Source organism: Nematolebias whitei, chromosome 19, assembly GCF_014905685.2.
Source record: "Nematolebias whitei isolate Nwh7 chromosome 19, NemWhi1, whole genome shotgun sequence".
Lineage (NCBI taxonomy): Eukaryota > Metazoa > Chordata > Actinopteri > Cyprinodontiformes > Rivulidae > Nematolebias > Nematolebias whitei.
This window is the reverse complement of record NC_056516.1, coordinates 24,586,967-24,612,664: the sequence shown is the minus strand read 5'-3', so window position 1 is coordinate 24,612,664 and position 25,698 is coordinate 24,586,967. Positions and strand designations below refer to the sequence as shown.

The following is a 25,698-nucleotide window of genomic DNA, read 5'->3' as shown; positions in this document are numbered from 1 at the left end:
ATATATATATATATATATAATATATAAGTTGCAGATTGTCCCAGTGTTATGTGTTTGCTGTTAAATGGGCAGCATCAGTTTACGTTTGTGATATTTAGCAGTTCTTGCACCTGCGGCAAAGTTCTTAAGAAGATGATTTAATCCAACATTAAAGTAGCCAATGATTGATGAAAACATCACTAATAAACAAAACAGCTGCAGGAAGTTTGCTGGTTATGCTCAGAATCCTGGAAAGCATGAAAAACCTTCTTTAAAAAAAAAAGTTTGTATTTTAAACGTGCAGCTGAAAACATCCTTCAGGTGCTGACATAAACTCATCTTCATGTGAACTCTCCTCCTTCACCCGTTTTCTCTTCACAACACCCTCATCACCACCATTTCTACCAAAAGTGCAGAAAAAAGCCTCTTCTCCTTCCCTTTTCCTCCCTCTTCCCTTAAAAAAAAAAAGAGAAGTGGTTGAAATTAAAGGCTTGTTGGTGTGTATTTTTACTCCAGTGGGAGTCTTTGGCTCTGACTGGGGAAAGAGCAGACATGCGGGTTTCGGGGAGGCTGCTGCAGACTGTTCTCACGGCTCAGATTAGAGATGGAGGAAAAACATCTCCATGAGAACCACGCCGCTCGGACATTTATTTACACGCCACAATAGCCTTTTGCAAAAAAAAAAAAAAAAAAAGACAGAAAAATGTGCAGACTTCTGATTCGGTAACTCATCTTAAACACGCAGACGAGCTGAAACAAATCAGGAAGAAAACAACAAGTAAACGGTTTTAATCCAATACTCTGATATGATGCAGCTGTTTTATTTACAAGCTGGATAAATTAGGTCTATATGACAATATCAGAAGTGATAAACTCAAATTTAACTCAATCCTGTCTTCGTGTTTTGTCACTTTAACTAAATAAAGTGTGGGCATCAAGAGCGTGGAGTCCATCTGAGTAACGGGAAGATGTTAGGATGTAAATGGATGATTTATTACACTTCTTTATGCGACGATGCTATATTTTCTGTACACTGTGTCGTCTGTTTTTCAGTTCAAACATTATAGCAGTGACCTGCAGTGACAGTAAAGCGAGAGAAAGAGGGAATAAATGAAAAGTAAACAGACAGAGAGTGACAGACAGGTGCTGTTTGCAGGTTATCGCTGGACTGGAGGAACAGGCATGTATTAATGCTGCTCTGTGGTCCAGACTCCGCAGCATCACTTCCAGGGGCCATCTGCCCAGCCACCAGCCTGCCTCACACCTGTTCTCCCTCCTCCTCCTCCTCCTCCAGCTCTGAGGCTGTAGGGTCAAACGCATCAGACCACTGCTCACACACATGGACGGCCTTGCAAAAAAAAAAAAAAAAGAACGATGGCAGCCATTTTATTCTCACCTTCACACACACAGAGGCATAAACACAAACCCTCCTCGGCAGATTATGATGCTGCAAAAAAATAACAAAATAAAAGGCTATGTGTTTGGCCTGCGCACTCGCTCAGTCTGTTGTGCAGATGACACACTCACCCACACTCACTTTGCTCGGATTATTCCCTCCCACCCTCCTTTGAGCGCTTTCTGATGTTAACCACAGCTAATAGATTTCTAGTGGTTTATACTGAATCCAAACAGCTTTCAGATCACAGCAACAAACCATGAATTGCTATTATTTCTAGAGGAAAACACACACACATATGCACATTTTCCCTCCAGCATCGAGTCGCATTGAATCCTCAGCGCTTGTGATGTAATTACAAAGCACTTCTTTTAAGTGTGACACGCTGTCGTTTGGACGCGGTCCAGGTCTGCTGGATGGTGAATATAAGCGATGTTGACTCAGTTCATCTTGAAGCCTGGGTGTATTTCTGCATCAGCTGTCGTTACGTTGCACGTGTTCCTGCATCGTTTCAGCAGCTTGCAAAACCAGAAAAGGACTTTTTTTTTTGGCTTTTTGGTCGATTTTCCGGCTCTACTGTGCAGAAACTCAAGGTTCAAATCTGTAGACTGATGAGGATTTTCTATTAAAATGTTGCACGATGTGTCTTTGCTTGAAAATCTCACATTAGTTGGTCAATTTAAACCCAAGCTGTGATATGTGTTATCCTCTCAGTGTATAAGGAGCAGTGCAGAGTCGGGAGCAAACGTCAGCTAAAATCAGTGTTCAATGCACTGCATCTAGATGTATAGATCTGTTCTGATTATTCAGAGCCGTCTGTTACCAAGTCCCACAGCGCATTAGAGATGAAATCACGCTGTGTTAGTGCGCACGCACACACTCACGCCATTGTAGATCGATAAGTCTATTGATGGTTATCAGCGAGAGGGCAGTTCCCCCTCACAGCTTATTGAATTTCATCACCCATGAAAGAGCAGTGGTGGGTTAAGGGGGAGAGGGGGGAGACAATGAAGTTCGCCTGTGCGTGAACATGTTTGGGGAACAGGGAGCGTGCACATCCTCACAAGAAGTCGTTCTTTTATTGTGGCTGTAAGTTGGCCTTTTATGGGATCTTATTTAATGTCAGAGCCAGCGGTGAGCGCTACAAACTGATTTTATTGGCCTTGTTCGGGTTTTTTACACCGGAGCGCACAAGACTCGCAGGGGGGGGAGAAGAAGAGGCCAGACCAAATGAGAGAAATGTAAAAAGTGGGAAATCGTGCTTGTAAAACCATATATTTTCTTTGGGGTTGTAACAGCACCGCAGCTGCACAAACAGCGCCATTAAAGACCGACAGCTGGGAGATGTAGGATTTTTTTTAGCTGTTTAGCTACATGGTGCGACTATGAGTTGTTAGTGCAGTTTTACGCCAATGCAAGAGTTGGGGGTTTGATTCCACCAGCAGTCACATGTCTAGATGTCTCTAGGCAAGACAATGAACCCCTCATTGCCTTTGATGTGTGTCCCATCAGTGCATGAATGTGATAAAGCACTGATTCTTTGTAGAGATCTAGTAGAGTGCTGTATGAATGGATAAATTAGGGCTCAGATTGTAGTGTAAAGCGCTTTGAGTATCTTCACAAGATAGAAAAGCGCTATATAAGTACAGTCCATTTACCATTTACTATATATTTTAACAGCTCAGGGCTTTAATACACAAAGATGGACATGTGCAGGACAGTATTGTCTCACATTCACTTCTCAGTGCATCCTCCATGTATGGACCGGGACTGAGTTGCTAATTAACTTTACTTTTTCTAACTGTATCGCACTTAAGCAGACCACAGCGCTCACTTGCGCACATGCAAACACACAAGCGCACACATACAGAATCTCTCTCTTAGCCTCCCTCTCACGATGTCTGTCCCCGAGCTCCCTCGCTTTCTCATTCACTGTTTATTTTCCTGCCTCCATCTGGAGTCGGCTGATATTGTAATCGCCCTAATGCACATTGCCTTCCACGCACACACTCACACACACACACCCAGACTCTTTCTTTCTCTCTCACACACACACACAAACACACAATCACATCCAGTGGCTTATCTCCTAGAATAAGAAAAAAGCTTGTCTGGGTGGTACATTGTATGGCTGTGTGTGTGTGTGTATGTGTGTGTGAGTGTGATTAAGTGCTCGTCCAGGTGTTTGTACAGTATAGCTCATGAATGCAAAAGGACACACACACACACATAGAGTGTGTTTGTCCCAGCCAGAGGTGATGATACTGAATAGGAGCTTCATGGTGATGTGAGGCGGCGATAATGCGTCTGAGTGAAGATGTTACCCCGTTATCGCTCAGCTCCTCAATATTCACCTGTCCACATTTAAAGATTAACCGCAGGAAGGGAGAGAGATTCAGGGGCGGTAGAGAGAAAAATGTGTCTGTTTGTGTTTGTATGTTTTCTATGAGGCCGGTTTGAAAATAAAAGCATACCATATGTCTTTGTTGGTGCATGTGGAAGGAGATTGCTGTGCTGCCGTCTCTAATGGACTTTGTTTAGCGATTCAGCTGAGGTGTAAGAGGTTAGAAAGGTGGGAACGCTCACACAAATGCCAAGGACACACAGACGGGCTTGATTGATGGGAGGCAGGAGCTGTGAAAATGTGCGATTCGGAGCCGTTTTTTTCCGTTTACCTCGTTCTTGAAAGAACAATGGCTGAAGAATGGACAGGCTTGCTTTGCCACCGCTTCATAAAACCTGGTTTTAAAAGTCGCTTTTCTGGCTTTGTGCAAATGTGTGAGAGGTGGAGGGGTGAGCAAAGACCGATCACTATTAAAACTCACCAAACTGGAGAAAAACAGATAAATGACAAATATACAAACTGAGGTAACAATCTCAGCCATCGTGCTGTACATGCTCAGTGGCTTTCCTATAAAAACCCAACCTCGTCAAGATTAACCTTCAAAAGCGCACATAAATAATCATCTTTTAAGTGATCTCTTTTTGTTTTGCATACAAACATCATGTGCAGCCTCCATCTCCCCTTGTCGTCTTGGATATTCGATTTTTCTCTCATTAGTTTTGATGTATAGATCTGGATGGATGGTGCATTTTGTGAAAAGGGCAGCTGCCCTGAATAGCCTGGTAAAAAGAAGTGTAATTAAAATCAGCAGACATGTGGGAGTGAGAGAAAGAGAGGAGTGCAGATCAATAGATGCAGACAGTGGATGTTCTGTTTTTTTCCCCTCCCGAGTATTGACGTGTTCAGTCAATTACATCGAGAGAAGAAGAAGATGGGAGCAACACGAGAGGCTGTACGCTCAGAGATTTGTGTTGAGAGATGTTTGTCGCAGTATCTGCACCTATAGATGCACACAGCTAATCCACAGCAGAGCTTAGGGTTTAGTATAGCTTGGCGCTACTCGCTGTATCGATAAATAATCGTCAATATCAATATCGTGAAGGGCTGCTGTCAATCAGAGGCAATCAGGTGAACTTCCATTATCACTGAAGCCTCACGCAGTTTAAAGTAGGCCTGTCGTAATAACCAATAAATCAATTAATCGCATGATAAATGAAAATTATCGACCTCATTTTCATTTATCGGCTTTATCGTTTCTTCGTGTCTCTCTCTTTTTACTGAAGACACTGGATGACACAAAGCTCAACTCCGGTGCTCTTCACTGACCCCTCCCTTTCTCTTTTCTATTTAAAATCTGTTTTAACCGTCCAAAATTGTGTTTTTGGATCGCTAAAAACAGCTAAGCTGAGAAGCTAAGCTACGAGCTAAGCTAACAGGCCGACCTCGGGTAAAAACCTCTGTCTTGTCAGAGCTCCAAAATTCATGGTTGAAACCTGTGCCTTTGTCTAAAAAGTTATTTTTCTCTGCAAAAAGAAGCAGAGAACTTGTTTACTGATATTTTATTAACAGCTTTGTGTGACAAATGCTATGCTAAAGAGCTCAAACCACACCGAGCGACCGCCATTTTGAGAACCGAAAAACAGGAACGAGAGACAGCCCATGTCACGTCAAGGGGCCTCCCTCCCATTTTTCTTAAGGAGACACGCTGCTGGCTCTCTCACTATCCATCCTTCGGTTCAGACAGTCTTATACTGCCATCCAGGGGTTAAAAAAGGTAGTACACACAAAAATCAACATTTCTTCGTAACTTTAACAATTACAAATTATTGTCAAATTTCAAACAATATTATCATTTATCGCAATAATTTCTGAGACAATTAATCGCCCAGCAAAATTTGTTATCATGACAGGCCTAGTTTAAATCAAACTGGCTCCGACTGAACCTAAAACTAAAGCGTGATCACAGAACAGGGAGGCAAAAGTGAGGAAAATGTGGATTTATTACAAAGTACAACTGATATCTTAATCGCAATATTTAGCAATATGTCGCATGCTTTTCTGATATCGTGCATTTCTTGTTAAAATGTTTCGAACTACAGAATAGATACATCCTACTGCTTTAGCATTTCCAGTTAGCCTTTTATCCACCTTCAGTAGACACAATTACATCATTGTTTCTGCTTCTTGCTGGTTAAAATCACACCACTATAGTTAAATAATGAGGCCTTTTTCTTTTGTGCCTGGATTTGACTTGCATGATGGGTATTGTCGGAAGAGAGGGCTTCCAGCTGTTGTCACTTAGTGTCACAGACAAACAGAGAGCCGGGACAATGGGACGATGGCCGCTCACTCCATCTGATTGTCTTGTTGTCAAACCGACAGCAGGTGCCTCCAACGATAAACATCGAGTGTCAATTATTTCGAGGAAGGGCCATTTTGGAAATTGGCTCAAAGATAAAGAGCCAGAGCACGGAGAAGAGACAGTGGGGGTTAAATAAAGATATGAAAAGAGCTGCTCCATTTTCTCAAAATGGGGCCAAATAACAGCCCCGTTTTGTTTAACTTATAAAGCATCCTGCTCTCGCACGGGCCCTCTTATTCCTGTCTGCCCTTCGTTTCCCTGAATCATTGCTAGCCATCCTACAAAGTATTTGTTCATTCCCACTCAATAGACTCAACAGAAGCAAAATTAGTCTATTTTTCTAAAAGAAATTTATATTTAAAGTTATTTATACCTTGGAAAAGATGCCCTAACCCAGCACAACTATTGCTATTGATTTGCCTATTTTACTGCATTTTATTTTTTGCCACAAGAGCATAAAAAAACTGATCCCCCCCCCCTTGAAAATCGAAAAGTGTTGCAGTTCAGCAGGACAACATATTAAGATGTGAAGCTGTGTATAGATAGAGATCTCAAGAGCTGCCTCTCAACCAATGTGTCTGTGTGTATAGATCAAGTCTATTCATCTAAATGGATCCTGTAAAAACATATATCTTTACATCTCGCTGGTTAAGAATCTGCGCTGTCATCTGATATACCTTCATGACCCCATCTGCTCTTATGGATTTGCATTTGACAGCCCTTTAATCAAAGCATATGTTCCTTCCCTCTCCTGACTTCTCACCATATGGACATCCCTGCCTCAGCTCAGCATTTCCCAGTAGCTCCAGTTCAACATGAATTATGCCTGGAAGATGTATGTGTTTATTTTTGTGATGTACCTGGACCTTCGTTGTGCTTTAGCACGACAGAGGATTTGCACAGACTCCATTGTGCCACTCTCTGAGGTTTTACGACTCCTACATTTGTCTTTTCCGCATGCTGAAGCCATTTGTGGAAATGTCCAACTTTTCCAAGAGTTAAACAGCTCCAGATTTTGGCGTCTTGTTAACACTGAAAGCAGGCACGACACAGATGAGGAGCTCTTATGGCGAAATGAAAACTTGTGCAGAAAAGAGAGAAAACATAAATCTATCTTCCCCTGTTAGGTTGGAAATTTTTTGCAGATGTTTTAGGACGTTTGGCTCAAGAAACAGTAATTCCTTATGCATCTGTCCTCTCTGCAGTCGCCCATGTCTTTTTATCAACATCTGGTTTTCAGTGCGGCAGGGAAACAAGTATCCTTTATAAACCGAGGGTTCCCAGTTCTTCCTCTGCATGTGCTATTAGCTTAACCTCAACTACTGCACTCTCTCTGTGCACACACATCCACATGTGCTAACCATTAAGAAGTCATACCATTCAGAAAATGTAATAACTTTCAGTAAAGTTTCAGTAACCTTTATTTTTTCTTTACTTTTCACTTTTTCCATTACTGCAAAGAATTTGGGGTTCTGAGTTTAATGCCTCCCATGCGAAAAGACAAATTACTGCCTAGATGTTAGTTTGAGGATGTTTTAGTGAGAGGAAAGCCTCTTTCCCTTAAAAGGACAGCTCAGCTGTTTTGAAGTGGGGTTTTGTGGAAATGTTATGACTAATTAACATCTTACTTGTTGTAGATAATGTTTTTGCAGAGCCTTAATTTGGAGAAATAAAGTTTAGTTCTGATCAGATTGGTTAGCTAGTGTGAGCTGGGTCAACACCAAAGTAGATTATTACTTTCTTAAAATCCCAAAAGCTTCATAAAGGTTTACGCCAACATCCATCCATCCATTATCTTTACCCGCTGCTTTTGGGTCACAGGGGTCACTGGTGCCCATGTCCAGCAGTCACTGTGTGAGAGGCAGGGCACACCCTGGACAGGTCAAACGAGACAAACAACCATTCACTCTCTCACTCACATCTAGAAACAATTTAATTATCAATCAGCCTAACATGCATGTTTTTGGTGCATGGGAGGAAACCGGAGCACCCGGAGAAAACACACGCATGAACGGAGAGAACATGCGAACTCCACCCAGAAAGGCCTCCCTGCCAGGATTCACACCGAAGACCTTCTTGCTGAGGGCTCTACCAACTGCGCCACTGTGCCGACCTTATGCCAACATTATTTTATAAATCTCTACATTATTATAGATTTGCATCAAAACTGTTATTTACCTATTAGTTGATGGTTATTTGCAAGATTAGTATAGAGTGTACCCCACCTTTCACACAGTGACCTCTGGAGATGGAACCAGCTGCACTGCAACCTGGAAAGGAAAAGCTGGTAAAAGAAGATGTATGTACGGATGGATGGATGGATGTACGGATGGATGGATGGATGGATGTACGGATGGATGGATGGATGGATGTACGGATGGATGGATGGATGGATGGATGGATAGATATTTGCAAGTGTAAATAGCAGCTGCAGCTCGCTGTAATGCTTCCATTGCAGCACTTTGAGTAGGAATATCATAATTTTTCTGCAGGGATAACCATGCTATGGGAAACTAACATCAATGTAGAGGTTAATAAAAGAGTTTTCAAATAAACTGCTGCAAAGTTTTTGATAATCATCCACTTTGGCCTCGTTCTTACTAGCTGTTAGCTTGTCTGTCCCATCAGAATTAGACTCTATTTCTCCCTGATTTATATATAAAAGTGAACAAAAGACTAAATTATGATATTGCTGTTCACCTTTTAGGAAACCTAATTACATTTTGTTGCACTTTCAGCAGCACAAACTTAATTTGACCAATTTCTTATTTTCCAGTATTAAACTGTCCACAAAATAATCCACAGCTGCACACATATTGTGACCTGTGGTACATCAGATATAAGCATCTCGCACATGCTTACGATTCACGTGTGCTAAACGCGCATACACACGCACGCGTTTGCAGATGCAAACTTGTGCACTCACCAAATTGGTTTCTCACATGCTCACAAACAGAAGTCGGATATGCAAACAAAGCGACGCAGCTCGGCGCCATATGGCTGGGCTGTCAATCAAGAATGAAGGCATGCCGAGTGTGCTTTGAGTGTACCATGTAAGGAGGTGTACAACGCTGTGTGTTTGATGGGGTGAACAGTGTTATGAGATTTGTGTGGAATGGCATATTAACAGACGAGTGCACACACGCGCGCGTGCACCTCACCAATTACATTTGCTGCTGTTTCTTGTATGCATGAATATAAAGGCATGCAAACTCTACCACATACCCATGTCTTACTTTTCGTCATTTAGTCGCTTAACAAAGGCATGCTGAGTTCGTTGCTACTGCCAATTATGTTCTATTAAATCAGTCTTGTTCCTGTAACTCAACACAGTTTGGTTGAGTAGTCCAATGCATTTTGCAACCACAGCATGCAACATTTTTACTATTTTGTCTGAGTAAAACACTTCTGTAAACACCTACAATTGCAGACTTTGGGCTTTTTGCCAGCAACGAGCTGAAAAACAACAAAACAGTTTGGATGGTCATTAGATTACAGAGATGCGAAGCTGCCATGAAATGAATCAGCACCACCGTCCTCTGTATCTGGGATCAGTCTGCTGTATTTGGCTAAAATAAGAGTCTTTGTGTTTGCCACCTTGCCCAGGGCTACAAGATGCAGTCACACAAAAACATGTAGCGAGTCATGACAGATGCCCCTAATTGCCAAGGAAACAAATGCATTAGTCGTGCATCGCCCCGGGCTTTTGCCTTGTAGGATGACAACAAAACCCAGTCATCAGCTGATTGAGGTTGGGATGCACACACAGACACATGTCTGTGTTCATCCTGAACCCACATTTATTGTCATAAGGCTTTTAAGAGGCATTAAAGATAAACCTAGTGTTTTACACAATTTAGCCCATCAAAGATGTATTTATTTCTAAAATATACAATTATTATAAGTGGTTTAATATGTTCCAAAGCTATCCGACCACCCTGATGATTGAACCTGCATGGAGTTTGGCTGCTTTTGTGTCTTTATAGGCTTGTGTTTGCTCAAATGTGAGCTACGTGTTGATGTTGTTGGTGCCAAAAGCGGGGGGTATCTTCATGGGGAACTGATTGCGGAGGATTAGATTGTGATTACGGCTGAGGCAGGGGGCCAGAAATAGAGATAGGGAGGAGAGGAAGGTGACAAGTGTGGAAAGGTGAAATTGGGAGAGGAGAAAGTAGAAAATAAGATATCCATCACTCAGGTAAATAAGGTGCAAGACTGCAACAAAGTCACGGAGAGCAAGAAGACAAACCTGTCATTGTTTTGAGATTTATAGATAAATATGTGAGTTTATCAGTGTATATATCTTAGGCTCATTTTGGACCACGCATTTCTCCAGTCCGTGTAGAAATTTTTACAGAGCAGCTCCTAGTTAGACCAGTGGGAGTGATCCAAAGTGAAATTGTTGTGTTTCAAAATGAAAACCACATTATTACACAGGGTGAGCAAAGTCTGTGTGTTTGTGGCTCTGATGTCAGCCTGTTTGCCTGTGCCAGCAGGAGAACACAACCCTGAAAATAGAGCGAGAGAGCGAGAATGAAGGGCATCCATTTGCGACTCTAAACTGTTGCAGACTGAAGCCAGAAGCCGTGGAGTCAAGCATCTGAGGGAGATGGAAGTAGTGACAGACAACAAAAGGAAAAGCCGAGCAAAATCCTCAGTGTATGGGGTTTTATCAAATTTCTTTTTTTCTAAATAGCTTGTGCTTTGTGAAATTCTTTTTTTAGATAGAACTGCTTACGTCCAAGAAGTATTTCAGCATTTTGGGAATAAGATATGAGATCAGTCCCTGTCACAGAGTTCACACTGCACTTCTTAACCACAGCTTGCACATGTGAGCCACAATGTATAATACATTTATGGCTGCTCTACTGTAATAAAAAAATACAGTGCAACTGGGGATTACGAGGTTAGGAAAAAAGGCTGTATTCATCATTTGTAGAGAAAAGGTTGTAAAATATTGCATAGACTGCAACTAAAGGAACTTCCTACTTTTCATGTGATGCCAGAGTGAAGCTGGCTTTCTTCACGATACAGTTTGAAAAGGCATCCGTGTTTGGGGTGACACAGAAACAGTGCAACATCTCTCATTTTTGTAGTTTGAGGGCAGCAGTTTGGAACTTGTCACTTGATAATTTGTAAAAAAAATTCTAAGAAACACATGTGAAGACCCTTGCAACTTAAATCTCCCAGGTGAAACCTCTGTTAAAGGCACATTGATGTATTCATGGAGTTTCTTTCTTCTTGAGATAATTCTTATTGTCTGTATTTTGCATGGCATAGGAGGGCTTTTCATTTTTGCACAATCAAATAAATCTTTTTTTTTATATATGTATAAAGCAAAGCACTTTAGGACTCACCTGTCTTTGCCCTTCATGTGGTTTTAGATATGCATACAGTATGAAAGCATGCGTGTGGCCTTTAACACAATCACCAACACGTGTTGTCATGGAAACAACAGCATACGTGTTTCATTGGTGGCCCTAAAAGCAGACCAGGTCTTGTCAGGATGAGCGCTTTCTGACCTCTTTCTTGGTCTAATTTGGTTTTGTTTTTTCAATTTTGTTTTTGTCTCTGACTCATCGTTGACTCAAGGTTTGATGCCTGAGATAGGGTCTAAAGAAGTCAGTCCACTTACCAGGAGCAGGAGTTGAGACGAACAGGGTCAAGTCCAAGGCCACTGGCCTCGCAGCTACTTCAGTCCAGCTTCCCTCTTTTGCTACTTTAATTTGCCTTTCATGAATTTGCTTGTCTATCAGTGTTTCAGTTTTAATAACCAGAAAGTAATGTGTGTGTGCGTGTGCATGTGTGTGTGCTGGGGGAGCATGGGAACAAGACATTTATCTGAACACACAGACACAAACCGTTCCCTTCGCACACATCCTGACCCCAACCAGCCATCCGTCTCCACCCTTTTCTCTCTCTCGCTGACTGGGTTCTCAACCTCTGCCCCCCCCCTCCCCCCGATCTCAGGTTCCTTCTGGTTCCCTTTCTGGTTCCTGACCAGAGGGGCTATCTCTGGATGGCCGGTGGTTCCTCTCATTCTCCCAGAGCTCATTGTGTTCTGCGTTGGGCTGGGCCCTGGGCCCCGGGGGCCAGGATGGGAGCCAGAAATGACTGGTTCCTGTTTCTGTAATAGTTCAAGAAGCTGTGGCACCAATTCCATTAGTCCGTGTAAAACAAATTTTAGGTACATATTTTTTTATAAACTGGAAGAACTTTGCCTTGATAAAAGGAGCTTAGTAGTTTAATCAATGCCATGGGTGTCAAAATAACAGAATAAAAATTATTTGTACCACAACAGTTGCAGATGAAATGTAAGTTTTACTTGTAGCATTAATGATTTCCCTCTTGATTAAGATTAAAAGAGACAAACAGAAATGCATAAACCCAGGAAGATGAACATATACATCTTGCAGATCCCTTGCATTGTTACAAATCCCCATATGTAAGACAGGTATGCACAGCATTTCCTGACACATTTAATCAGAAACCAAGCAGCAGCGTCCACGGCCTCTGATGACTGGCATCTTTTTGTTTCCTCCATTTTTTAAAATAACTCGACGTACTCATTTTGAATGCTAATTGTTGGTGAGGGTGACAATCTGATGAAAGCGCATGATTTAGCTTGTGCTTCAGAGATGCTTCGCACAGTGTTTGGTTTGGAAGGAACACACGTGCACACACGATTCATCACACACGCGCAGTCATCATGCCCGGTGGCAGCTCTCCCTGGGAGCAGTCCACTCTGTGCTCGGCTCACTGCGGAGTGCTACACTAGCTAGTGCACTCGGTTAATTATGACTGCCAAGCTGGGCTGTCACAATGATTCACTATGGAAAAAGAAAGAAGGGGGGAAGGAAGAGGGGGAAGGAGGGGAGTTGGCAGGCTTACAGATGCATCGCTAGCGCCACCTACTGACACAGAGAGCTGAAGAAGACTCTCTTACGAATGGGAGGTGATGTTTTTGGTACATCGTATGTCATCCCGTCTGTCTGTACATCTGCGCAGACGTCTTCTTTTGCTTTTCTTTCCCCTCTCTTGTTTCTGGATTGCTCCTCAGCCTTTCAACACCATGGCTCTCCTCTCCTCGCCTCCATAATTTTTATTTATTTCTGTCAACGCTCCTCTCACCAGCGTCTTGTGTACTGTTGTGACAAACCAAGAGCTCCTTTCATCTCCTGTCATGTGCGATTCAGAGATCTGTAAATGTGCACTCATCTCCTATCCTCTCATCTGCCTCGTGTCCATTCTGTCATAACCAGAGTGGGTCCAGTTTGAACTGGGCCATGTCAACGACTCTCTGTGTGGATTTATAGGAGCTGCTAGAAAGCAGGACAAATCGTCTATAGACTGTTTATTAAATTTACAGGAAAGCTTCATGTATGCAGTGCTCCAAAAATGAAGCATCTGTCGAAACAAGACGAGATCACGTGTCGGCAAAATGCTTCAATTATTTGCTTTCAGGTGAGGAAGCAATAACAGTTTCTGCATTAACATTAACAACTCTTACGACAGTTAAGTGAATGTTGTGAAAGCTGAGATTGTAAAAAAATAAAAAAATAAATAAAAAATCAGCAACCAATCCGCCCACTCGCACACACACACATGCTGAAAGCCCTGCACACATACACACACCCGCAGCAAAAAACTCATTTGTTCTACCTCATTAGCATGTATTGTGGCGAGCGGGTGTAACACACTGAAAGGTGAAATGGGTCCGCCATGAATAGCGTACCAGTCGGCAGAGAGGAGAGGGGAGGAAAAGGAGAACAAGGGGGGAGGATGTGGGGAGGGAGAAGAGTGTCCAGATGGCTGGGGACCTGCCGTACACACGGGGAGTCTCTGTGTTGCTTTCGTTTCCTTTCTTTTCTTTTTAACTCTGCTGATTGTACCTTTTCCGCTGCATTCACTCACTTGCTGTCTTTCTGCAATTCCTTCTTTTTTCTCTGATACCACCAACACACATACACAGACCAAAACACACATGTGCCTGTCTGTCCTCTAGGGTTGCTCATTTGCAGTCATTGCAAACACACAAATATACATGCAGGTAATGCAGGACATCTCGTTCCTTCCTGTCCTTCTTCTCTATTTATCCTAAGGGATACAAAGTTGCCTTTAATTTACAGTTGACTTAAAATCCTCTGAAGCGCGACACGTGTCCAATAGGTTTAACAGTTCCTCCTCGTTTGGTTTGATGGCTGACGTAGGACTTTGTTTGACGTGCAGCACTGAGACTGTTTCTGGCATGTTGCATCAGATCGAACCAAAGCCGAGGCCATCTTTGGTCAGTCAAACCAAGGAAGGGCACTGAAGTTTGCCCTGATGTTTCCTTTTCCCTTTTCTTTCAGCGTTATATAGCACTGCCAGAATATCTGCTCATTTATCTTCCCATCTGCGTGTGTGTCTGTGTATCAGTCTGTCACCGACTGTCTTTCTCTCATCCGTCTTGGCTGGATTCCGCTCCACCCCCTCGCTTCACATCTCTCCGCCGCTCTGCTCTCCGTCGCTTTTCTCTACACTTTGTTTTTTTTGCCTCTTTGCCCATGTTTCTCTCAAACTATGTCTTCCCAGCATGTCTGGTAGGGAATTACTAATGGTCTCCACTGGGGCGTAAACTCTGTGAGGTTGGGCTTTGTGTAGGCTGCACACACACAGACTCAGACAGCACAAGAGCATAGCTCAGTCTGCTTGGGGAATTTTAGAACGGCGGCAGAAATGTCTGGGTATGTCAGTCCAAATTTAACCCGGCATCTTCTTCTTTTTTCAGTTTATGACTAGTTCTTGCAACCTTGCTTTTAGTTCTTTTCTCTGCACCATCAAAGCTTCATGCGTAGAACCAGACGATGTACTAGGGGACTTCAGGGTGTGTGTGTGTGACTCCATCACCCCTGCTATTCAAAAGCACCTCATTGACTCATCATTGAGTTGGCCTTCTAAATTGCCTTTGAGTTTACCAAGTCTTCCATAAAAAAGAAAAGAAAAAGACGTCCCTCCTATCCTTTCCTACAGAGTCCCCCCCACACACACAATGATGTGCACATCACAGGCTGCATTTTATACAAAGACAATCTTAAAATCCAAAAGATTCCTTGTAGCAAAACTGTTCTTTTCTTCAGTTTGATGTGTTAATAAGCCTTTAGAGCTCCTTTTATTCATCTGTTTTGAGTTTAAGCGCATATGTGTTTGTTGCAAGCTTTCACAACGCAGCGGCCACCTTCTTGAAAAGCTGACTTGTTTACTTCTTGAATAAAGTGAGCCCCTCAATGCTTGTTCACACACAGGGAGAGTTATTTAACTCAGCACGACTTGTGTCCTGTACAGTTACAAACGTGGGATTTGCCGTGCTGGTGCCTCCATTGTCCCCTTCTTTTTTCCATTTTTTTAACAAAATTGTTCAAATGGCGAGAATGCCATTACAACAAACTGGCAAAATTACAGGTATTACAAAATGTCGACCAACGCAACTATCACCCACTCTTTGGCTGTGTGGTTTTGCGAAGCTTTTTGTCATTGTATGCTGGATTATGTGTTTTGGCAAGCCTCTCAATCAAGTATTTGTTTGGTTACCTGCATTTGTTGCTGCATGGTTTTTTGCTCAGATGGCGAACATTGGTTTGATTCCAGTAAATCTGGAGCGAAGAAAAGGAAAAAAGTTGTAGGAATCAAATGCTTAAAGAGTCCATCCATGACTTTGTGCTAATTTCATTGGCGCTGTCTAGAAAACAAAAGAATCATTAACATTTAAAAAGTGGAACCACAGTGATGGATCACACAAAGCTGGTATGAATAGCAAGGTCCAAGACCAAACCTTGGTGGCATTTCTATCATAATTTCAAAGAGTTCTAAATGCTGAAGTTTTAATCAAAGATCTATTTGTAGTACGACGGAGCTTTAGGGCCACTCGAAGAAAAAATCAAATAAAATACGTTGCCACACTAAGAAAAAAATTAATTAAAAGCCATAAACTTACGAGAATATAGTTGAATAAAATCTTAATATTACGAGTATAAAGTCGTGCAAGACTTTTTTTTTTTACAGCTCTCGTTTATTTAAAACTTTTTTTCCACAATTTGGATCCACAACGCGACCTGTCAATCAATCCAGTAGGCGTGTCAGCAATCTGATGCTAAATGCTCCTTACCTGCAGCCCATCAGAGTTACCACCTTACTGTAAGTAGGTTCAAAGTCCTGATACTGATAATAATCTGATGCTGATATGCTAACAGATTAACAATCTCCTTATTTGTAAAACCAATACCAAAGTATAACTTAACAAGATGCTCAACATTCTTCATTTTACCACAGTTAAAATGTGGTAAACGTTGCTTTATTTTGTCGGAGTTCGGATAATATTACGACTCATTTAGTTTCGGATTGGTAATTTTCGTGGGAAAAAAATAAATTGAGAGCTGCAAAAAAAAAAAAAAGGCTTGTTCGACTTTATTCTCAGAATATTAAGACTTTATTCAACTTAATTCTCATAATATGTCGACTTTCGTCTCGTAATTTTATGGCTTTTTTTTTTCTTAGTGTGACTCTAAAGCTCCGTCGTAGTTTGGAATTACTCTGAAGTACAAAAACACCAGCATTTTAACTCAATCTATTTAAAGTTACCTTAGTTATAGCCAATCATGTGTTTCGTAAGTTTGAGTAGCTGTAGCAACCATCTTGAAGTGGATTGGCTCCTGAAGTTAAACAGTTGTAGATGTACATCCAATGATTAATTTCTGAGAGTTTCATTAAAAAACATCCAGTGGTTTTATAACAGATTTTGCTAACAGACAGAAAAATAACCACACATGGACACAGATAATTACATAAATGCCAAACATACATTACAACAACCTGAAAGTATGCTGCGTACTCTCAGCTCTCAAATGTTTGTCTAATAAACTAAATCATAAATAAATAAGAACTTTGAATACCTGTGTGTGAATGTGAGTCATTTTAAAGGCAATAGTCTCGGGAGAGCTCCATCCTCTCCTTCCTCCATTACTGTCATTTTTGAGCAGCACACCAGGGAACATGAGGCTTGTTGTCTTCCAGTAACATTAAGATGATTCCCTCTTTGATACTCTACACTCATACACACACACACACACACACACACACGTGCACACTCGCTCTGAGGGGGAAGTAAACGCAGTTAAAAGGAGGATCATGGGAATTTTGGTGGCTTTATTTGTCTTCTACGCTCCTAAACCTGAGAAATGAGATTGTGTGAACGTGCACGCCTGTGTGGGTTTGCCTGTGTGCAGATGCCTGCAAGCTGACAGGGAGTGAAAGCTCAGACATATGTTAATCAGATGTTGTGATGATGGCAGAGCAGAAGGAGAGAAGAGGGGAGGGAGAGCACCAGAGGGAGGAACGAATGGCAAAAAGAAAAGACGAGATTTTAGCAGACAGGGTGAGAGAAAAGAGATAAGTGAGAACCACGGAAGAGAGATGCAGAGTAGACATTTGAGAAGAACTAGAGAGAAAATGACAAGATTTTCTAATTAATTATCTATCTGCAGAATCAATCCATTAATTAGTTTCTATTTGGCAACTATGAGCTGTAAAGTTATTAGCAGTGCATACAAATCCCATTGTTTTTTAAAGGTGATTTAAATTAAATTAAAGCCGCAGTGTGGGTGAGTACAGTAGTTAGAAAGTCCAATAAAATGAGAGTTCTAATGGAATAAAGGTGTTTTAATGGGAGTAGTTCAAAGGGCCCTGCCTGTAGGATTCAATAGTCGGAGAGAATAAGTCAGGTCAAAAAGTCTGAAATGTAATAAGGAGGAAGGTCATCAAGACCTAGAAAGTGATCAATAAGAATTTAAAACCAGTATTACTGAGGACCTCTTAATATTGGATGACGACCCTTCTGTGATGTAAAAAATACCCAGAACATGTGTAAACCATGTACAGTATTAGGAACACAGTGGACTTCTTATTACATGTGTTAGATTGTGAAAGAGCCATGATGATTTTAAGTGGGTTGTGGTGGTTGGTTTACCATCATAGTGAAAGTGTGTTGGGGTCCTGGGTGGGACATTGGCATATGTATGATTTGAGACTTGCACACTCCACCGTGGCTTTTTAGTTAAAAGTTTAAATAAGGACTACCTTCACGAGGGTAATATTAATCCCTAACTGCTCCCCGGACGCTTACATAGCTGCCCTCTGCTCCACCTGGGTGTATGTCATGTGTGATGCGTTAAATGCAGAGAACTGATTTTGTAATTGTATGGAAACATACAATGATGACGACACATAGCACTTATATATGAGGAAGTTGCAATCATGGTTGTGACAACCAATTGCAAACATGTTAATTGTAATGATAGCATCATGCATGCTCTTCCAGCGCCAGAGCAGATGGGAAGAGCATGGTGAAGGCAAAGGAGAATGTCTCATGGACATTGAAAATAGCTAGAAAGGAACTATTTGGCAAGTACTACTAGCATTGCTTCACCACACTGAAGGAGGTTCTTCAGAATGACCACAATCCAGCCATGTTCTATCAAGTCATGTGGATCGTGGAGAGTAGCACAGTCATCATCCAGTGCAAATGAAGTCCAACATGGAGTAACGCAGAGAGGCAAGAGCATGTTTCTGTATTTTTTCCCAGCTTAATATGTCTGATATTCCACTGTTTTCCACATTCTAGCTCTGTTTTGAGGGGACTGACAATGTGGCAGGTGAAGAGACAACTCTAACCAAAGACTCCAGAGTTAATTACCTTTAAGCAGCATTCTACATACAAATATTTGGCTTCACATCCTTATATTTTAACATTTTAGTTGAGTATCACATTTGTGCCAGAATGTTTAGCTGTTCATTTGTAATACATTTGAGTCAAACATGTATGGACAAAGTTTGTAGATGTGCACAAGGAAACTTTTGCAGGTAACAGCAAAATGATTGCAATTGTGATGTGGCTCGCTTCACGCTTGAAACATTTGCACACATGCAACAATGCGTCCCCTGAGGATCCAAACAACCATGGTGTTCTAATAGCTCATGATTCGAATACTGAAGGTTATGGTGTTACAGCTGCACATCAGGGCCTGTGGAAGGGCATAACAGACAATCAGAAATAGGAACATGCATATTTGTGTCATAAATTTCATGTCAGTGTTATGGAGATGATGCCAATGTTCTCAGCCAAAAATGTCTAAATGGATGATCACTGCACATTTATCCATGATTCCCTGTGTATTCAGCCAGAGATTTTTATATGGCCTATAACTGCATTTTATTAAACTAATCTTGTTCATATTGTTCATGTTGATTTTTAAGTTCAGTTTTGAAAACTTGGACCCTCATGCTATGTTCACAACCAAAGACAGCTCAATGTAATGATTGCACAGAACTGAGTGACTCAGGGGAAGAGAAGTAACATAGAAAAACCTAAAACAGAGAAATTATTACAGAGAGGAGGAATCCAAGAGGGAGAGAAGAGAAGAGGAGGTATGTGGGCCATTTCCACTCAGGAGAGTTCAGAGGGGGTCGTGAAGGCTGTAGAAGACTGTTCCAAATGGATTTTCCTTGTTTGTAATGAGGCTACTTCTTGCAGAGCATGAATGGAGAGAAGGACAGAGAGGTGAACAGAGATAGAAGAGTGGTGGAAATAGCTGGACTATGTGAGAGGGGAGTGCTGGGAGGAGGGAGGCAAATAAACGAGAGCCTGCACGGCTGTGGGAAGTAAGAGGGATTGGAGTGGAGAAGCGTTCAGTCATAGATCTTTCGGGTGGTGTTATACATTTGCCAGAGGGAGGAGGAGGAGGAGGAGGAGGAGGATGGATGGCAGTGGGGGGAAGCAATCAGTTCCTGCTGGTAGTTGGTGGCCAACAAGAGAAAAAGTGAAAGATGAAACAGAATGGACGAAAGAAAGGGCAATTTTAGATTTAAGTATTAACTTTGTTGTGCTGTTAAAGTGAACAACTTTGTTTTATTCCAAAACTCTTAAACTGTCATAAACACATCCAGTATAAGATGTTCAGAACATCTGGAAAAGTAAAATGACTTCTTTTTTTTTGTCTTCTAGAACACTATGCTCATCAAATGATGTAGTTGCCTGAGGCACAAGTGAGCCCTCTGCGGCAGAAAGAAAACACGGGCTTGTGTCTTTCTTTGGCCTTCATTTTCAAATAGTTCAGGTTTAAATGAGAAACACATGAGAGGGAGGCAAAACTCTGTAAAGACAGTGGACATGGTTTTGTTTTTCTTTGATGTGAACTTTATGATTCTGCACTCACATTACCTTCCTCCTGCTCTCTTTTCTTATTTTGCTCTCCTTTAAGTTAAAGGCCTCATCTCACCAGCATTTTTTTTCTACTTTGTTCATTTTAATTCTGTTTCCTCTGAAGAAATGCTTTCTGTTATGAGACTTTGATGGATATTTCTTTCTTTTTTTTTTACTGTTTTTTGGTTTATTGATCTTGTGATGTCTCCAAGGCTACTTTGGGTCACATGACCATGCATCAAGCATATGTTTATTGTATGCAAATGTTTCAGTAAACAACCTATAGTGGTACTTCCTATAGTAACTCATCTCGTTTGTATATCTGATGAAAGACTTGCAAAAATGCAGATTACATACACAGAGAGGTACTGTAGGCTCTGTCTTATACAGTAACTACCTTGAATAAAGAAGCAGCCATAATTTTATGGTGGGCATGACATAACTCTGGGATCACTAGCTTTGAAATTCCTTCTAAAATGCTACGATACGGTTGGAGAATTTGAGGAAAGGCGGAAAGGGACGAAGCATTTATGAGTGCAAAAACGAGGGCAAAGAACGCAGCAGAGGGAGAAGTCAGAAGCAGTGCACAGATGGTGAGCTGTCAGCGGCCGGCTGTGCGTACGTGTGTGTGTGGTACTTATACCGTACATGTTTGTGGATACTACATGAGTTTGGAGTGCGTGTCTGCCCTTGCCTTCTTGTGCACATCCATGCATGTGTGTGTGTGTGTGTCGATGCCCTCTGTGCCGAGGAGAGGTACTGTATGTGCGCAGAGCTGTTCAGCCCAGATGGTGCTGGCAAACAGACACTGCAAGGCTGGCAGAGTTGGCACGGCTACCCGGAGCACAGTTGGCACTTCCAGCCACCATGCTTTCCCCAATGTACTGGGGTGGGGGTACCTGCTGCCACCCTCCCAAGCAAAGACTAACTATCAAGTGACTTTTTTCATTGGTGAACTTTCTTATCTTCTTTTTAGATTTCTTTAACCCCATGCCACCTAAGGATGAGCATGACATGTAAAAAGACAGTTTGATTTCTTAAGTAACTGAATATTATTAAATCCCCTCAGTTCTCACCCCATTGCACAATCACACACATCTCTAGGAAAAGAAACAAGTGGTATCCACTAACATTTTTACAATGTATGTTTATTTTACTCTTTTACATATGCAATGCTAATTATTAACAAAAGTTGCAAGGATGAATAGGTTTACAGTTCTCCTAGCTGAAGATAAATTATGAATTATATATTTTTTTGCCAGTTTAAATAGAGGGGGTTAGTAAAAGTGGTTTCTCAACTCTGATTTGAGTGTTCTTTTTGTCATCCTGTCCAAATTAAGTTGCAATGTCAGAAATAGACATGACGTCGCATTGAGATTATTATAATTTGGTACCAGTAAATGTTGTATGGAAAAACACCCCTATCTGGAAAAGCACAGTAGTGGTCGCTAACGATTTGGTGCAATACTGCCACCTAAATTTCAACCTGTATTAGTTTTTTCTATGGCTGACGCAAGTCTTAGTAAATCAGGGCCAATTGATAACACTGTTTTTTTTTTTGTTTTGTTTGGTGTCAATATGAGTTTTTCATTTAACAAAATACAACAATTAACGCATAATTTTCTAAAATAAATAGGGTATTTATTAACCCTTAGAACTTGGGAATAACATGGAAAATCGTTCTTGTTTAAAACTAAATTATGTTCTACAGTAACCTGGTCGTAGCAGTTGCTGTATCTTTATTTTCCTACTTGGCTGTTTATTATGTATGCACAGGACCAGTTCTTTAAAAGGGGCCAACGTTGGCTAATTAACTGCTCTTTTTCTACTGTTACATTGTGGTAAAGTTGACAGCACATTGCCAATGACATCCTCTCTTACTTTGGTCATTCCATCAGCTATCATGCTGTTGAAGAACTGTAAAGTGAAAGGGCATATGGCATTTCAGAAAGGAATAAGGCAACACTGGATGGAATCCAGACAAAGCCAGGTTTAAGCACTGGACTGACCTGGGACAATTATGATGAAAATACTGACTCTTTCTGGAGCAGGGACACTTCATGACACTGTTGGAATCTGCTACCAGAATGTCTACATCATCATTCAATCAAAAGAGCTAGAGCTAGAGCATGGGACCAGGATTTCTAAAGAGAGATATTTTATGTTTGAAACATCTGAACTGCAGCCCTAAAGGAAGAAGCCAAAAGTTCACAAATTCAAATATGAAGTCACAGAAGATGAACCAGACATGCACAGGTGCCTTGAAAACAGGGACAATTTATGGATGCTGCCCAAAGCACAGAATGTGGAGCAGCAGGAGAGTGTGCCAGTGCCAATGTGGGTTGGGTGGAATTCACTTCTCGGCAAAGATGAATCACAAAGGCAAAACATTGACTTTAAGAGTGACATGACATTGCCTCCAACAAGACTTGATGTTGTTACAGAGATACTCAGGACCACACAGGAGGTTGCCTAGGAGTGCCAGGAATGAATATGTGGTTGTACACCATGATCTAGCTATAGCAAAACATCATGCAGATTCCGTTACAAGAGTGACACAAGAGTCAATTCTTTATTTGCTCTGGACCATTCTATACAGAGTTGGCCTAATTTGGAGTGTTACGGCACTACAATGATGGCTCTTGAGAGGCTTAAGTGTAGGTTGAGCAAGGGGGCTACTTGTTCCCTGATCATTTTCAGATTTCTGCTAGGGAAGCACTATATCCACTGCAAAAGGTTGCATCCACTTTTGGCCCTTGCTTTCTGAGTGTTACATTTCCAGAGGTTCTGTGAAGATGTGGTGATACCAAGTAAAATTCTGAACCTTGCCCAAAGCCCAAATCCAACTGTAGAATCCATAGAGGCTATGGAGGAATTGCCAACCTATGAGGACTTCATGAGCGAGTACAGAACATACATGCATACATACATACAAGCATACAATACAACCCATCTATGCACAATGGATGGTGCATTACCATCTCAACCTCCTGAACATAGACACGATGCATCCAGAAGTAAAAGAGGTTCTAAAGAATGGTGCGTTGGCAATCAAATGGACAAATTGGCCATGCTCGTACAGCAGTAGACATGGCACTGGAACAAATCATCAGTGTTGATGCTGTATTCAAACTTACTGGGATTTCTGCCTTGCAAATTCAGAGGGAGCAAGAAAATGGTGGTTGATCACAATGTCAACACGCAGTGCCATTGTGGGAAATCTGCTCACAAAGGCTGGACTAAAGTGGACTGATAATGTTTCAAAGCAAACAAAGCAACACAGGCTAGAGAAAGTTCAGTGTGACTTTAACAAAGTTCTGGGTGGTATCAAGTCAACAATGAATTCTTGTGCCGTTTAACCTGACACACGTCTATATTGCTTGACAACAGGTTGTGAAATCTCCAAGGAAATAAAGGATGACCTTTAAAGCTTTTTCACAAAGGTTAGCTTTTTCTTACGTTTAGTGGCATTGCTTGGCAACTGCTGAAGTATCTCTGCACAATACTTGAGCGAGTAGACCTTATGTGCGATACACAGAAAGTATCATGGACTTGGAAGAAAGTAGAAGAGGCTCTACAGAGACAGCATACCAGATCACTAGATCAGATCAAACCAGGCCAAAGGACTGACAAAGAGCTTTACAGTCACCCTCCTTCAAAACTGCACTCTTAAGATTGCTGTCAGAATGAAGATGAATAGTCTAAATAATTGATAATTGATATCAGGCCATATTGTGTATATTACAATTGAGAGTCTATGTCAGAAGTTCCCTTCCCAGGATGGCCAACTGAAGTGTGAAGAAGTACCAAGTTACTGTATATCAACTAGCACATTGAAGCAGATATTAGGATTATTTACCACCTTGTGCAAATCCTTGAAGAAGACTGCACATCTATGATTTCAGTCCAAACCAATGACACTGACATCTTGGTGTTACTTCTGTACCATGCCTCTTTGGCCCACACTGAACACAAGTTCTACATGGATGCAGGCCTATATAATAACAATACATGAAGATACATAGATGTATCCTGCATGGTCAGCAAACTGGACAAGGCACTTCTGGATGCACTTCCAGGTCTTCATGCAATGACTGGCAGTGATTACACAGTTGCATTCATGAACAAGGGGAAGTTACCACCTGTAATGATGTCAAACAAGAGCTTTGTGGATGCCCTAGCTGCAATAAGAACAGGAGAAGAAGTTGAACCATCTACACTTGTCAAGACTGCATAATTTGTCGGTTCACTCAATGACTATAAACAACTGACATCTGTTATCAGTACATACTTTGAATTCTTTCCCCAGCATTATGCCCCAAAGAAGAAAGATGCAGGATTGCATTAAAAGCATGAATTCATCCTTGATATGACCATGTGAAGTTGTACTAGAAGAACCATATAAAGAGAGCAATTTAGATGGCTAGAATGTGGAAACAGGCTGATACAAACAAAAAAAGAAAACTGCTAGTACATGGAATCCTGAGCAATGTGGATGGAAAAGGATGAGAATGGTTATAAGCTAAAGTGTTTTTTTTACTGTAAACAGCTCCCCAAAGAGATGCTCAACATACTACAGAAAGAGTCCTCTGGCCTTCCACAAGAGCAATATGAGGATGAAGATGTAAGTTATGGTGAAACTCTGTATGGTAGTGATGAGTCAGATGATGATGAGTAAATTACATTTTCTTGTCCAGTACATGAACTTTTCTGAAGCCATACATATGAATATTCTCCATACAATGTATAGGTAGAAGCCTATTCTACAAGACAAAGATCCCTACACTGAGATTAAGCACTAATTTATTATTACGCCCATTGTGATTAAAATTGTCCCTATGTTTTACAAATTAAAGTTATATTGGTAAATGATTTCTGATTTAATCTTTCTTTACAAATACAGCATTAGAAATATGAAATAATTGCTAAAAGTAGAAGCAATACAATGTTCTTAAACTCCTAAAGTAGTTGATAAGAGCAATTTTATCATTTTATGTACAAAGATTTAATTAACACCAATACTTTATTGGCTTAAAATATACTGCAGAATGTTAAAGTATGATGTATGAAGCTTATTTATGAAGTACGATTTATAATAAAAAGGTATAATATGAAGCAATTTGAAGTAGGGCAATTTATTTATTAACCTTAATTTAACCGGGCCAATCCCATTGAGATCACAAATCTCTTTTGCAAGGGAGACCTAGGTCTGAAGGCAGCCTAACATACGTAGATAATACGTAGTAATAATACATAGATATGTAAAATTTGCTGTAAATCGTTAATATCAAGGTTCAAGGTTCTTTATTGTCATTTGCATCCCATGTGGTACATGAGGTGGAACGAAATTGTGTACTCAAGGTCCCAGTTACACCCAAAAATAT

General features: G+C 41.2%; 1 protein-coding gene across 2 annotated transcripts in view; it reads left to right on the top strand.

Annotated features, from left to right (window-relative positions):
- runx1t1 (RUNX1 partner transcriptional co-repressor 1) overlaps positions 1-25,698 on the top strand; it is a 73,587-nt gene that overhangs the window by 1,077 nt on the left and 46,812 nt on the right. The gene's annotated exons all lie outside the window — the stretch shown is intronic.